This window comes from Bombina bombina, chromosome 2 (genome assembly GCF_027579735.1).
Source record: "Bombina bombina isolate aBomBom1 chromosome 2, aBomBom1.pri, whole genome shotgun sequence".
NCBI lineage: Eukaryota > Metazoa > Chordata > Amphibia > Anura > Bombinatoridae > Bombina > Bombina bombina.
In genome coordinates this window covers 1154960748-1154976892 of record NC_069500.1, presented here as the reverse complement: position 1 = coordinate 1154976892, position 16145 = coordinate 1154960748, and positions in this window count along the sequence as shown.

The following is a 16145-nucleotide window of genomic DNA, read 5'->3' as shown; positions in this document are numbered from 1 at the left end:
TGGTAAGCTGGCTAAACGTGCTCGTGCACGATTTCCCCATAGGAAACAATGAGGCTGAGCTGGCTTGAAAAAAACCTAACACCTGCAAAAAAGCAGCGTCCAGCTTTTAACGCAGCCCCATTGTTTCCTATGGGAAAATAAAAAATATGTCTACACCTAACACCCTAGCATGAACCCCGAGTCTAAACACCCCTAATCTTACACTTATTAACCACTAATCCGCTGCCCCCGACATCGTCGCCACCCACATTATATTAGTAACCCCTAATCTGCCGCTCCGGACACCGCTGCCACCTACATTATACTTATGAACCCCTAATCTGCTGCCCCCAACATCGCCGAACCCTACAGTATATTTTTTAACCCCTAATCTGCCACCCCCAACGTCGCTGCAACCTAACTACACTTATTAACCCCTAATCTGCCGACCGGACATCACCGCTACTTTAATAAATGTATTAACCCCTAAACCGCCACACTCCCGCCTCGCAAACACTATTCAATTTTTAGTAACTCCTAATCTGCCTGCCCTAACATCGCCAACACCTACTTACATTTATTAACCCCTAATCTGCAACCCCCAACATCGCCGCTACTATAATAAAGTTATTAACCCCTAAACCTAAGTCTAACCCTAACCCTAACACCCCCCTAACAAAAGGAGTGTGTGTCCAGCACCGATATCCCCAAAGTGTGCAAAAGCTGTGAGGTGTAAACTGCCAAACACCAATAGATAATGTCAAATGTAGAAAATCACAGCAGCACCACTTGTAATATTCAAATTCTTCTTTTATTCCATAACACAAGGTTAAAAAAGCATGGAAACAGAACGATGTTTTGGGTTATGCACCCTTATTCATGTTCATATAATATGAGTATCAATACACAAACTTAAATACCTATAGCCAGGTGTGACCCCACCTCCTTGATTAAAGGGACACTGAACCCACATTTTTTCTTTTGTTATTCAGATAGAGCATGAAATTTTAAGCAACTTTCTAATTTACTCCTGTTATCAAATTTTCTTTATTGTCTTGGTATCTTTATTTGAAATGCAAGAACGTAAGTTTAGATGCCAGCCCATTTTTGGTGAACAACCTGGGTTGTCCTTGCTGATTGGTTGATACATTCATTCACCAATAAAAAAGTGCTGCCAGAGTTCTGAACAAAAAAAAAAGCTTAGCTGCCTTCTTTTACAAATAAAGATAGCAAGAGAACGAAGAAAATTTGATAATAGGAGTAAATTAGAAAGTTGTTTAAATTGCATGCTCTATCTGAATCACGAAATAATTTTTTTGGGTTCAATGTCCCTTTAACACCTTCAGGTATATCCTACTACTCTTTATTTCTAAATACTGACACCTAGTGGCCCACACTTGTAAAAATTACAAACATAATTTTTTAAAAAACTTTTTTCCTCTCAAAGAGAATTTTTTACAATTTAAAACTCAATAATACAGAGTTGGAGAAGGCAGTTCTAATATACAGATTACATCAAAGGCAATGTGTAACTTATCGCTTTGCTATTTGCTCTTACAGTTTAACCTTAAAACAGCCTCCATAAAAATACAAATCAATTTCCCTATTTATCCCTTTGGGAATAAGTGACTCCAATTTATTAATCCAAAGTGCTTCTCTCCTTTTTTTACCCCTTCTTCTCAGGGAGGGTACATAGTCAATAATCTGAAATCTTAACTGTGACACTGTGTGGCCCTTATCAACAAAATGATGTGCTACAGGAGCATTAAGATCACCATTTCTAATATTGGATTTGTGTTGTAGGATTCTGTCCCTGACCCTTTGGGTCGTCTCGCCAATATAAATTATGCCACACAGGCATTTAATCAAATATATCACATAGGTGGCATTGCAATTATAGTACCCTTTGATTCCAAATTTCTGACCTGTTAGGGGGTGGCTAAAACTATCTCCTTTTATTAAATTATTGCAATTTGAACAATTAAGGCAGGGATAACAGCCATTATTTTTAGAAGTAAAAAAACTCTGTTTAGTCTTCTTTTGACTACCTACATCTGCCCTAATGATCTTGTCTTTTAGGCTAGGAAGCCTAGTATAGGCAGGCATAGGTGGCTGGCTAAAGGCTTTTACCTCAGGATTGCATTCACTTAGAATATGCCAATTTTTACGAATAATCCTTTGTATTTTAGGACTAAAGGCATTATATTCTGTGATAAACACCATTCTATCAGGGTCTTTCTTCTTTCTATTATTCTCTGTATTAACCCTACCTTTTGGTGTTAGCAATACTTTTTTTGGTAACCTCATCTATCATTCTCTGTGGATAGCCTCGCTCTACAAATCTAACCCCCATTTCCTTAAGTCTTGCATGTGCCAGAGTGTCATCTCCCACAATTCTTCTCACTCTAAGCATTTGGCTAAATGGAAGTGACTTAATCAATGCAGGGGCATGGGCACTAGTATAGTGAAGTAGACTGTTTTTATCTGTTTTTTTCCTATACAGATCAGTCTTAAGTACTCCCCCATCCTTATACACTTTAGTATCCAAGAAGTTAATAGATTCCTCACTCCAGGATAATGTAAATTTCATATTTCTTGTTGCAGAATTTAACTCTAACACAAATCTCTGGAGGGATCCAACGTCGCCCCACCAAATGCCAAAAATATCATCTATGTAACGCCACCAGGTGGCGCCACATAGCTGAAACAATTTATTCTCATACAAATTTCTCTCTTCAAAGATGTTCATATTGATATTTGCATAGGTAGGGGCGACGTTGGACCCCATAGCTGTTCCCTGTTTCTGTACATAGTATGAATCCTCGAATAGAAAATAGTTACAATACAAAATGATTTCCAAGAACTCAACTATGAACTGTTGATGTTCCAGTGAAAATCTATTACTTTTAACACCCCCGTAATTTAAATATAATTTAAATACATCTAAATAAAATAACTACAATTAAATAAATTATGCATATTTAAAACTAAATACTTACCTGTAAAATAAACCATAAGATATCTTCAATATAAATAATAATTACATTGTAGCTATCTTATGATTTATATTTATTTTACTGGCAAATTTGTATTTATTTTAACTAGGTACAATAGTTATTAAAGAGTTATTATTGAAGATATTATTGAAGTTCAATCCGATTGGCTGATTGGATCAGCCAATAGAATGCAAGGTCAATTCTATTGGCTGATCCAATAAGCCAATCGGATTGAACTTCAATCCGATTGGCTGATAGCATCAACCAATCGGATTTTTCCTACCTTAATTCCGATTGGCTGATAGAATCCTATCAGCCAATCGGAATTCGAGGGATGCCAACTTGGATGACGTCATTTAAAGGACCAGCCATTCGTCGGGTAGTCGTCGGCCAAGAAGGATGTTCCGCGCCGGAGGTCTTCAAAATGGAGCCGGTCCTCATTGGATGGATGAAGATAGAAGATGCCGCTTGGATGAAGATGTCTTCCGGTCCGGATGTCCTCTTCTGCCCGGATAGGATGAAGACTTCTGCCGGTCCAGATGTCCTCTTCTGACCCATCGGATGACCAGTGGTGCCCGGCTGGGTGAACACGGCTCAAGGTACCCCATCTTCAATGGGGTAGTGTTAGGTTTATTTAAGAGGGGATTGGGTGGGTTTTAGAGTAGGGGTGTGTGGGTGGTGGGTTGTAATGTTGGGGGGGTATTGTATTTCTTTTTTTTACAGGTAAAAGAGCTGATTACTTTGGGGCAATGCCCCGCAAAAAGCCCTTTTAAGGGCTGGTAAAAGAGCTGGTTACTTTGGGGCAATGCCCCGCAAAAGGCCCTTTTAATGGCTATTTGTAATTTAGTGTAGGTTAGGGAATTTTATTATTTTGGGGGGCTTTTTTATTTTATTAGAGGGATTAGATTAGGTGTAATTAGTTTAAACTTCTTGTATTTTTTTATTTTCTGTAATTTAGTGTTTGTTTTTTTGGAATTTAGTGTTTTTTTTTCTCCGTAATTTAGTTAATTCTATTTAATTGTAATTAATTGTAGGTAGTTTAGGTAATTTATTTAATGATAGTGTAGTGTTAGGTATAATTGTAACTTAGGTTAGGATTTATTTTACAGGTAATTTTGTACTTATTTTAGCTAGGTAGTTATTAAATAGTTAGTAACTATTTAATAACTATTGTACCTAGTTAAAATAAATACTAACTTGCCAGTAAAATAAATATAAATCATAAGATAGCTACAATGTAATTATTATTTATATTGTAGATATCTTATGGTTTATTTTACAGGTATTTAGTTTTAAATAGGAATAATTTATTTAATTGTAGTAAATGTATTTAGATGTATTTAAATTATATTTAAATAAGGGGGGTGTTAGGGTTAGGGTTAGACTTAGGTTTATTGGTTAATAACTTTATTATAGTAGCGGCGACGTTGGGGGTTGCAGATTAGGGGTTAATAAATGTAAGTAGGTGTCGGCAATGTTAGGGCTGGCAGATTAGGGGTTAATGAAAATTAAATAGTGTTTGCGAGGCGGGAGTGCGGCGGTTTAGGGGTTAATACATTTATTAAAGTAGCAGCGATGTCTGGTCGGCAGATTAGGGGTTAATAAGAGTAGTTAGGTTGCGGCGACATTGGGGGGCGGCAGATTAGGGGTTAAAAAATATAATGTAGGTGTCGGCGATGTTAGGGGCAGCAGATTAGGGGTTCATAAGTATAATGTAGGTGGCGGCGATGTCCGGTCGGCAGATTAGGGGTTAAAAATATTTATTATAGTGTTTGCGATGTGGGGGGGGGGCCTCGGTTTAAGGGTTAATAGGTAGTTTATGGGTGTTAGTGTACTTTGTAGCACTTTAGTTAAGAGCCTTATGTTCTGGCGTTAGCCCATAAAACTCTTAACTGCTGACTTTTAAATGCGGTAGAAGTCTTGACAGGAGAGGGTCTACCGCTCACTTCTTCCAAGACTCGTAATGCCAGCGTTAGGCAAATTCCATAGAAAAGATAGGATACGCAATTGACGTAAGGGGATTTGCGGTAAACTTGAGTCGTGGAAGAAAAGTGAGTGGTGAGCCTCTACCTGTCAAACTCGTAATACTGTATCAGCGTTAGATAAAAAGCAGCGTTGGGACCTCTCAACGCTGCTTTTTAAGGCTAACGCAAAACTCGTAATCTAGGCGATTGCCTTTTCACAAAGAAAAAATATCAGTCTGCCCCTGCCCAATGACAGTCCAGCTCCAAAATACCAGGCAATCTCTCTGAACAAGAGAAACAACAACCCCAGACGATCGTTTCGGCCTTTTGTGGGCCTCGTCAGTGAGGTGCAGTTGTATCTCTCCAAGGTATGTGTGCAAGGAGTCCACACCTGGTTTCCCCCATTACTCTTAGGAAGACCCATAAGTAATTTGCATAAATATCAAAAGCTAGAATAACTTCCATGCCTGTTCATTTCCATTGCAACTCAGGGTGCACGTTCTTTTAGCACACATTGCCTTTTCACAGAGAAAAAATATCCTGTAGCATATCAGTCTGACCCTGTCCAATGACAGTCCAGCGCAGAAATATCAGGCAATTTTTCTCTGAACAAGAGAAACAACAACCCCAGACGATTGTTTCGGCCTTCTGTGGGCCTCATCAGTGAGGTGCAGTTGTATCTCTCCAAGGCATGTGTGCAAGGAGTCCACGTCTGGTTTCCCCCATTACTTTTAGGGAGACCCATGAGTAATTTGCAGAAATATCAAAACAGAGAGAACAGCACTCCTGAGATAGAACAAAAGCTAGAATAACTTCCATGCAAATTACTCTTGGGTTTCCCTAAGCATAATGGGGGAAACCAGACGTGGACTCCTTGCACACATGTCCTTAGAGAGATACAACTGCACCTAACTGATGAGGCCCACAGAAGGCCGAAACAACCATCTGGGGTTGTTGTTTCTCTTGTTCGAAGAAGAATTGCCTGGTATTTCGGTGCTGGACTGTCATTGGGCAGGGTCAGACTGATATGCTACAGGATATTTTTTCTCTGTGAAAAAGCATAGTGTGCAAAATGAACGTGTACCTTGAGTTCCAATAGAAATAAACAGGCATGGAAGTTATTCTAGCTTTTGTTCTATCTCAGGAGTGCTGTTCTCTCTCTTCTGATATATACTGTATATATATATATATATATATATATATATATATATATACATAAGCATACCTTCTATTTCTATCCTTATAAGAGAACATGATCCTTACATTCCTTATAGCAGTCTAGTCTTTTTTATGAGAGAGATATTTAAATGGATCACACTCAAAACCCTGTTGGATGTAGGCAGCTATAGATTATTGAAATTGGATAATCTAAATGGCCACAGCTCAGATATATGCAGATTGTCTTTTACTGTTGTCTGAAATACTGTCTTGAATAATTTTAATTGATCTGACAAAGAATGTTAGTACACTTGATTTCTGCCTGTATGGATAATTCTTTTAAGAATGATATGTTTTAATAGGCAGTCAGATATACTTATGCAAAGTCTTTGGGTATGCTCCCTTAAGCGATCTGCTGTGCTTTATCTATGTGCCTAACTCACTGCTACAGGATCACATGATATATATGCAGATTGTCTTTTACTGTTGTCTGAAATACTGTCTTGAATAATTTTAATTGATCTGACAAAGAATGTTAGTACACTTGATTTCTGCCTGTATGGATAATACATTTAAGAATGATATGTTTTAATAGACAGGCAGATATACTTATGCAAGGTCTTTGGGTATGCTCCCTTAAGCGATCTGCTGTGCTTTATCTATGTGCCTAACTCACTGCTACAGGATCACATGACAATTGGTTTTAGATGTAGGAGTTATACCTCTGTATACAATCAATGTTTATATTTAAATACCCTGTCATGGGGATATCAGTTGTCAGCAATACGGATAATAATGAGCATCAATTTGTGCCTTTATCTGTATACTATGACAAACATACTGCATCACAGGAGGTCATATCATAATAGTTGACTCAGGATAGGTGTACAGATATGTTTATTTTTTACCTATGCTAGGATTGGCTGTGTTAGTTCATGCACCTTTAGTATTATTGGTTAGCCTGTATCATATAAGCATAATACACTGAGGATTGCATTGTATGTTAAATAGTATTATGATTTTGTCCTCCTCCATTCCAGCTTGAGATTACCACATTTGTTTTTGTCTTTGTTTTTAAGGTTTACTTGGGAGAATTCACTGTGTATTGCCGAGTTGAGTCCCGGTTACCATGACAACCGATGACGTGTGATTGTAACACGTGGTTGCCAGGACTTCACGGTACAACGCTGGTGGTGCCGCGGGTGGGGGACACGGGTCTATTTAAGCTAGGTAAGCAATGTTGACTGTATGTATGTTGGTTTGAGGATGGGGGAAACCCCGAAACGTCACCCTATTAAAGATTTTGTCTGACATTAAAGACCTGGTGAGTACCTTTCATTTTGGATTATCTATCTATCCATCTATCTATCTATCTATCTATCTATCTATCTATATATGTGTGTGTGTGTGCTGTTTAATGATGTATTTACTGTAAATATTTTACAAATAACATATTTTTCTATGTGAAGAACATTGTAATGTGAAATATTAATATTTTATGGGGGGATACGTTAACGTGGTCGCAATATTCAAACATCGGCTTTTTGCGTGGGTCGGGTTAGTGCTTGTACGAATACTTTTTTCTTTCAAACTTGTTATACATGTGCAACCTAAAGTGAGCAAAATGTTTACTTTTAGCAGAGTTAACATGTGAGATACGACTCCACTCATAATCTAGCCCTAAATTGGAAGTGTTTTCATCCAGATAAACTTGATACACATCAAATTCTTTTCTTGGATATTTTAATTACCAAGGAAAGTGATGATTGATTGAGTACTGTTCATAGAAAACCTACTGCTATTTAGCGCTCCCGTTTGAGCTTAAACTTCTCTAGATGGAAGCATTTTCTGTGCGTATTACAAGTCGAAAGTAAAAAGTATGCACGCAAGTGAATCCCGACGTGTTCTAACCATAGAACTCAATTGTGAGTGCAGTAGAAAAAACTTAACACCTATCATTTATGTGCTAACTCGACAGGAGATATGAATAGTTCACATTCCAATGTTCTTCACATACAGGATAATGTAACTTTTTATGGTAAATACACACACACACACACACATATATATATATATATATATATATATATATATATATATATATACTGTATATATATCTTTATATACAGATACCTGTATATCTATTCTTATAGCTATATAGTTATAGATATCTATTTTACATTAACATCATATATATATATATAAATATATATATAAAATATATATTTTAAAGTAAAGATACATTATTTTCTATGTAACGAACATAGGAATGTAAAATCTGCGTGATGTGCATCACGGTTCACAATTTAGGTCTAACATGATGCGCGTTATTGAAATATTAAATATAAAATATAACAAAATATTATAATAATAATTAAGAAGTTCCAGTCAACTGGAAATGTTATGAATCAACCTGGAAGAGGACATGTGTCTATTTTGTCTCAACACACTGTGAAGAGGATGGTAAGAGTGGCCAAAAGATCACCAAGGATCACAGCTGGAGAATTGCAGATGTTAGTTGCGTCTTTGGGTCAGAAAATCTACAAAACTGCAATTCATCATCACCTACTTCACCATAAGCTGTTTAAAAGGGTTTCAAGAAAAAAGCCTCTACTCTCATCAAAAAACAAACTCAAGCATCTTCAGTTTGCCAGGCACTAATGGAACTTCAAATTGAATCAGGTTCTATGGTCAGATGAAACCAAAATAGAGCCTTTTGACAATAAACACCAGAGGTGGGTTTGGTGCACACAGAGAGGTAACCATATGGAAAAGTACCTCATGCTCACGGTTAAAAATTGTGGTGGCTTTTTAATGTTTTGTGGCTGTTTTTCTGCCAGAGATCATGGACATTTTGTTAGGATACATGGCATCATGTACTTTATCAAATAACAACAGATATTAAATGAACACCTGACTGCCTCTGCCAGAAAGTTTAAAATGGGCCGTGGTTGGATCTTCCAGCAGGACAATGATCCAAAACATACATCAAAATCAATACAAAAATGGTTTATTGACTACAAAATCAAGATCCTGTCATGGCCATCCCAGTCCCCTGACTTGAAACCATAGAAAACCTGTGGGGTGAACTGAAGGAGGTGAAGAGATTCTGTATGGAGGAATGGTCTCAGATCCCTTGCCATGTATTGTCCAACCTCATCATGCATTATAGGAGAAGACTCAGATCTGTTATCTTGGCAAAGGCAGGTAGCACAAGTATTGACTAAATGGGGTCCAAAAATATTTTTAGCAAAGATTTCTTTTTTTTTGGATAAACCTGTGTTGTAACATAGTAGCATATGAGGTTGAGTTCGACCTTTACACATCTAATATACTTACAAAAAAGTTCTAGTTGAGTTAAATTAATCCCATTAAAAAAGGTGACCCATTTAACACAAGCAATCATATCCCTGAATTCTGTTTCTAGCTAGAAATGTATCCAAACCATTTTTAAATATATCTAAGGTATTGGCATTCACTACCTCCTCTGGTTATTGTCAGGGTTTTTTCCCTGTTGTGTGTGCCATGTGCTGCTGGCAGCCATTTTACTCACCTCTCTTCCTGACTATGGTGCATTGTGGGGGATGCTGCTCATTTCCTGCACTTCCTTTTATGGCCAGACTGGTGTGCATCATCCATGTGAGACAGGACGCAGTCTCAGAATTGTGATGTCATCACTTATTATTTAAAGGGCCTCTGTTCAGTATGCTTTGCCTTTGTGTTGTCTCAGACCTGTTTGTGAGAGTTCCTGTGTATTACCTGGCTTCCTGACGTCCTTCCTGGTTCCTGATCCCTGGCTTGTTCCTGACTCTGCTGTTTTCCTTGTTCCTGATTCCGACTCGTCTGACAATTCGCTTTGGCTCCTGACTCGGCTCATCTGACTACCAGCTCTGGTTTTGACTCCTGGCTTGTTATTTGACTTGTGGACTTTTTATTATTTTTTGCTATTAATAAAGGTGTGATTATTTTTGCACTTCTCGTCTCAGTCTGATTCCTGGCACCCTGACAGTTATTAGTTTTATTTTATTGCTCTTTCAGTGAAAAATCGTTTTTGTTGCAGGAGATTAAAAATCCTTTCCTCCAGCCTTAAATTGTGTCCTCTTGTCACAAACAATTTTCTTGGAATAAACAGAGCTTCTGCCATCTCTGTATATGGGCCTTGAATATATTTATATAAAGTAATCATGTCACCTCTCAAGCACCTTTTTTCTAGTGTAAACAGACTAAGTTTGACAAGCCTCTCATCATAGCTTAAATTCTTCATTCCCCTTATTAGCTTTGTGGTCCTTCTCTGAACTTTTTCTAAGTCTGCAATGTCTTTTTTTGAGATTGTTCCCCAGAACTGCACTCCATACTCAAGGTGAGGTCAGACCAGGGATTTATATAGTTACAGAATTATGCTTTCTTCCTTTGCATCAATGCCTCTTTTAATACATGCTAGCATCTTATTAGCTTTAGAAGCCAGTGCCCTGTATTGTGCACCCATCTTTAGCTTGTTTTTTACTACTACTCCAAAATCCCTTACCTCATCTGTTTGGCTAAGTTTAGTCCAATTTAAATAATAGATTGCCTGCTTATTTTTACTTTCAAAATGTAGAACCTTGCATTTTCCCGTATTTTCCTCTTTTTTCCATTTACCTGCCCATACTTCTAATTTTTGCAGATCCCCTTGTAAAGCAAGTTCATCCTACTGTGACCTAATAACCTTACACAACTTTGTATAATTGGCAAATCTAGAGAAGTCAATAATAAAAATATTAAAATGAACGGGGCCCATTACTGATCCCTGAGGGACTCCACTGATTACCTTTGTCCAATCTGAGATTGATCAGTTTACTACTACTCATTGCTCCCTTTATTTTATCCAGTTATTTATTCATGAGCTAACATTTTTAGCTATTCCCAGTCTCTTAAATGTGTACATGAATCTCTCATGTGGGACTGTATCAAATGCCTTTGCAAAATCCAAGTATATCACGTCAACTGATTCCCCTTTATCTACATTTTTACTTACTTCCTCGTATAATAATAATAAGAATAGTTTGACAGGATCTATTTCTCATAAAACCATGCTGATTTGAAATCATAATCTTTTTTACACGGATATATTCATCAATATAATCCCTTACAATCCCTTCAGGTATCTTCCCCACTATTGTTGAAAGACTAACGGTCTATAGCTTCCTGGATCAGCCCTGCTTCCTTTTTTAAAGAGTGGCACCACACCAGATTTACGCCAGTCTTGGGGTACTATGCCTGAGAATAATGAGTCTTGAAAAATTAAGAGTAGAAGTTGGTCTATAACTGTGCTAAATTCACGTAAACCACTTGGGTGTATTCCATCTGTGCCTGGAGTTTTATTTACCTTAATATTATCTATTTTTTTCCTGATATCGTCTAGAGATAACTCAGTTCATGGTATTGGCTTCTATTGGTTCCTCTTTGGTGTATACTGAAGAAAAGGATTGGTTTAGTACATCAGCCTTCTACCTGTCACTGTTAATCATGCTACCCTTCACACATTTTAATGTACCTATATTGTTCTTCTTAGATTTGTTGCCATTTATGTACTTAAAAAACCTCTAGGGTTTGTCTTAAACCCTTTAGGGTTTGGATAATTTGATAGCTTTTTTCACATGCTTTGTTACATTTTTTATATATTTGGTATGTTTAGTCTGTACTATTTTCTTTGTATAATTTAAATGCCCTACATTTTTTCCTAATTTCTCTTAACATATTTTTATTTAGCCACATTGACTTGTATTTATTTACTTTTATAACCATGTGTGTGTTGATGTGTATGTTTATTTAACAAAGTTTTAAATGTTATTAATTTATCCTCTGTATTTTTATTAGAGAATACTTTGTCCCAATTAATGTTGTTTAACGATTTCCTTAAATCATTGAATTTTGCTTTCTTATAATTAAAAGTCTTAGTTAAACCTTTAAGACACTGCTTATGGAAAGTTATTCCAAATGTGACCATGTTATGATCACTGTTACCCAAATGTTCTTTGACTTCTATGTTTGATATTATATCTGTATAGTTTGATAGCACTAAATACAATATATATATATATATATATATATATATATATATATATATATATATATATATATATATATATATATATATATATATTGTAAAAGTAAGAAAATGTAAAGGTGGGTTAATCCAGCACCAACTATTAATACACCTCTAGTAAATAATTGAAAAGCTGTGTAAAAAAGCCACAAGGAGCCACCGGATCTGAATCAAAGAAACACAATTTATTAAAAAATAAACAATCAAAAATTTACACATATATAGGTTACAATAATGAGTAATCCTAAAAAACTAAGGAGATAATGGCCATATATAATATACCGGTATATATAGACTATGTAACATGAGCTTATATTACATAGTCTAAATATACCGGTATATTATATATGACCATTATCTCCTTAGTTTTTTAGGATTACTCATTATTGTAACCTATATATGTTTGAATTTTTGATTGTTTATTTTTCAATAAATTGTGTTTCTTTGATTCAGATCCGGTGGCTCCTTGTGGCTTTTTTTACACAGCTTTTCAATTATTTACTAGAGGTGTATTAATAGTTGGTGCTGGATTAACCCACCTTTACATTTTCTTACTTATACAATACTATTTTTGTGGGTTCCGTGCACTGGTTTACCTGCCTGTATATTTATGTGTCAGGTGATCCATCACTATACACTTAATATCCTCTTATGAGCCTACCTAGTTGGCTCCTCTATTAATTGTGACAAGAAGTTATCCCTGAGAGCATTTACAAATCTATCTCCCTTAACTAAATTGCTATTTTAAGTTGCCCAGTTTATGTCGGGGTAGTTAAAATCTCCCATAATCACAGCACTGTTATTATTAGCAGTCTCTCCTATTTGTATAAGTAGTTGTGTTTCCTCCATGTCTTTAATGTTGGGGGGCTTTTGGCATGTTCCTAGTAATATTTTTTTAGGATCCCCCCCCCACTTCTTATTTCAACCCACAGATTCTCTACATTATCACCTGTATCATCATAGATATATTCCCTTATTGTAGGTTAAAGGTCAGGTTTAATATACACGCAGATTACTCCTGTCCCTCTTAAATAAAGTATACCCCTCTAAATTAAGTGCCCAATTATGTGAATCATCCCACCAAGTTTCAGTTATACTAATAACATCATAGTCCTATTATGCAACTAAGAGCTCCAGCTCCTCCATTTTACCTGTCATGCTTCTTGCCTTTGCTGTCATTCATTTCATTTTCATATGCTTTCTGTTGCTACTTGGCGAGCTTTCCTCCAAACTTAAAATATTACTTTTGAGGTCCTTGCTTTAAGCTTGCTGCCTAACCCCCTGAAATAATGTTTGAGGACTCTCCATCTCCCGCTGATTCCTTCATTAGTGCCAATATGCACCATGACTGCAGGATCAGACCCAGATCCCTCTAATAATCTATGAATAAATTCTACAATATGCATAACACGAGCCCCTGGAAGATAAAAACTGTTCTATTTAAGGGGTTTGGATGACAAATTACCCTATCAACCTTCCTAATAATAGAGTCTCCTACAACCAACATCTGCCTCAGGCTCAGACTCGTATGCCCCTCTTCCATGACCAAAAGCACTAAAGCGATATTTGTAATCCACTTTGTAATACCAGTGCATTGCGCTCACGAGAGCACGCTTCTATAGCTTCCATAGGAGCCTTGACTCATGCCGTCAGACATGGCATGAGAACTAGCACTGTGAGGGGGTTGGTCGTGCAGTGATGGGCAGCAAATGTAAATATATATGTATATGAATATGTACATATATATTTATGGGTTAATATGTGTATTTACACCTATTAACACATAAATATATATGTATAAAAGCATATGCATATATATGTATAGAGAACACACAGTTTCCATAGACCACAATGTAAAGGCACTTTTCAGTGCTGTTTTTTTTCTAACACCCCACAGCTGCCGACTTAAGCCCCGAAAAACTGCTAAGTTCTGTTTTTTTGTTTGTTATTTTTTAAATGCTACATTTAAAAAAAAAAAGGAAAAAGAAAACTAACACTTAAGTTTGGGGGCATTTGGGAGACATTGTAAAATGAACCAGAGAACTTATCTCTGGTTAATATTATAAGTGATCTCAACTGTTGATAACAAAAAGAAATGCTACAACTCTAGGGGGCGCTATTTACTAATCACCTGGTTTGATTATGATACTCAATTGTCTCCTGCACAAAGTGAAGTGATAAAGATAATATAGTAAAAATCAACAATCTATAAAAAATAATAATAAACAAACATACTATTAATAATTAAACTGAAAAAAAATCATAAAATAAAAACACAGAATAAGATACACACTTGAAAATAAAAAAGGTGTAAATATTAACACATATGAAAATAAACCCAAATAGGTTTAAGTAATGTTTTATCCAATGCTATTCTGTGTCTTTCCAAGGACTCTGTATGGATCCCTTCCCTGGATTAGGAAATGATAATTGATGGCTGCTCCTTGTGAAAAAAACACTGCTCGCTCCAATAGACTTCTGTGAAAAGGAATCACAAACAAGAGCACCTCCTAGTGTAACACTGATGGTATGTGAGATTGGTATGTACTTATCAAAACATACTCACAAGTGTGTCAGCACCCAATTGTGCTTAGTGCGGCATACTGGGAACTCTCAGTGTCCCAGCTCACTGATCCAAAGAGCAGGGGAAATCCTCTTGCCCGCTCCTATTGCTGTGAGCTGGATAATTAAAGCTCAGACTTCCAAAAATCTCAAAAAATAAGATTTTATTTTACAAATTCGTTTTAAAAAACAAAAGAGCACAACATGTACCTTATGTATATAAAAAAAACAGTAGCGCAACAGTAGCGCAGCGCGTTTCTCAGCTTTCCTGGCTTTTTCCTCTCCCTAGGGTACATGTTGTGCTCTTTTGTTTTTTTAAAACGAATTTGTAAAATAAAATCTTATTTTTTGAGATTTTTGGAAGTCTGAGCTTTAATTATCCAGCTCACAGCAATAGGAGCAGACAAGAGGATTTCCCCTGCTCTTTGGATCAGTGAGTTGGGACACTGAGAGTTCCCAGTACATCCCACTAAGCACAATTGAGTGCTGCTACACTTGTGAGTATGTTTTGATAAGTACATACCAATCTGACATATCATTAGTGTTACACTAGGAGGCGCTGTTGTTTGTTATTCCTTTTCACAGAAGTCTAATATTATAAGCGCTAATTGCTAATTCAAGCTTGCGGTGGCAATAACCAGATGATTGTAATGACTGGTTATTTATTGCGTGCCCGCAAACCGCAAATTTGCCTGTTTGCGGGCGCGTGATAAATTGGTGCTCCACTTGTAATCCACTTGTAATCTAGCTCATAATGTGGTTTTACCAAGTGGGACCCAGATGCATTCTTGTGATGTATAGAACTCCCATTGTCCTGAACATTTCAGTTCCAGAATTAAAGGGACATGAAACCCAAAATTTTTCATTCATGATTTAGAAAGAACATGCAATTTTAAACAACTTTCTAATTTAATTCTATTATCTAATTTGCTTCATTCTCTTGATATCCTTTGCTGAAAAGCATATCTAGATAGGCTTAGTAGCTGCTGATTGGTGGCTGGACATAGAAGCCTCATGTGATTGGCTCACCCATGTGCATCACTATTTCTTAAACAAATTATATCTAAAGAATGAAGCAAATTAGATAATAGAAGTAAATTGGAATGTTGTTTAAAATTGTATTCTCTACCTGAATCAGGAAAGAAAAAAATTGGGTTTAGTGTCCCTTTAAGTAAGAGGCTAAGGGAACTGAAACATAAGGAAGTCAAATGAGTTGCTAAAACAATTCCATCCAGTGCAAAATGTAATCCAGTCCAGAGCCATATAGAATTCATATTGATTTTTAACTCTTTAAATTACAGTATTTATTTGTGCAATTCCACATTTTTTTTTATTTGATACGCCATGAATTTCCAAGAGCTCTCACTTATAAGAATCTTTATTGTTATTTTTATTGAATGA